At 33.0% G+C, this 491-nt stretch overlaps 1 protein-coding gene across 3 annotated transcripts in view; it reads right to left on the reverse strand.

Moving 5' to 3' along the window:
- LOC118733704 (integrin alpha-PS2) overlaps nucleotides 1–491 on the reverse strand; it is a 121,381-nt gene that overhangs the window by 51,915 nt on the left and 68,975 nt on the right. The window lies entirely within an intron of this gene.

A 491-nucleotide genomic window follows, 5' to 3' on the forward strand; every position in this document is an offset into this window, starting at 1 on the left:
CCACCCTATTGCACTCTTTGGGGGTTTTGTGGGACTTATAAAAATACTAAATATGCTTTACAAAATTATTAAGTAAACAATTAGGCATTTTTACTGGAAGGCTCCTAAAGAGAAACAGAATTTGCCGATAGACATATAAAATACATGGAAAACTTCATGGACTTTGGGCAGTTCTATATAAAGTTTTGTTAAACAAAAAAAATACGCGTATTCTTTTTTTCCATTTAGAAATATCCTAGGCAGTGAAAGCTTAAAATGTTAAACTTTTTTCCCCCGCATATATTTTTGAACCACCCTAGTGTACATATATATGTATGAGAAGTGGAAAACTAAATAATTTGAAATGCAAACGCGTGAAACTGTATTGAAAAGCTGAAATCGAATATCGACCAATGTGGCCAATGTGGTAGGTGAACGTTGCTGATTGAGCAATGGATATTTGCGGTATTTAGTGATTGAAGTGCACCAAAAGATTTTTTTTTTAGAACGAA

This window comes from Rhagoletis pomonella, unplaced genomic scaffold (genome assembly GCF_013731165.1).
Source record: "Rhagoletis pomonella isolate Grant_MI unplaced genomic scaffold, Rhpom_1.0 Rhpom_scaffold_00002, whole genome shotgun sequence".
Classification (NCBI taxonomy): domain Eukaryota; kingdom Metazoa; phylum Arthropoda; class Insecta; order Diptera; family Tephritidae; genus Rhagoletis; species Rhagoletis pomonella.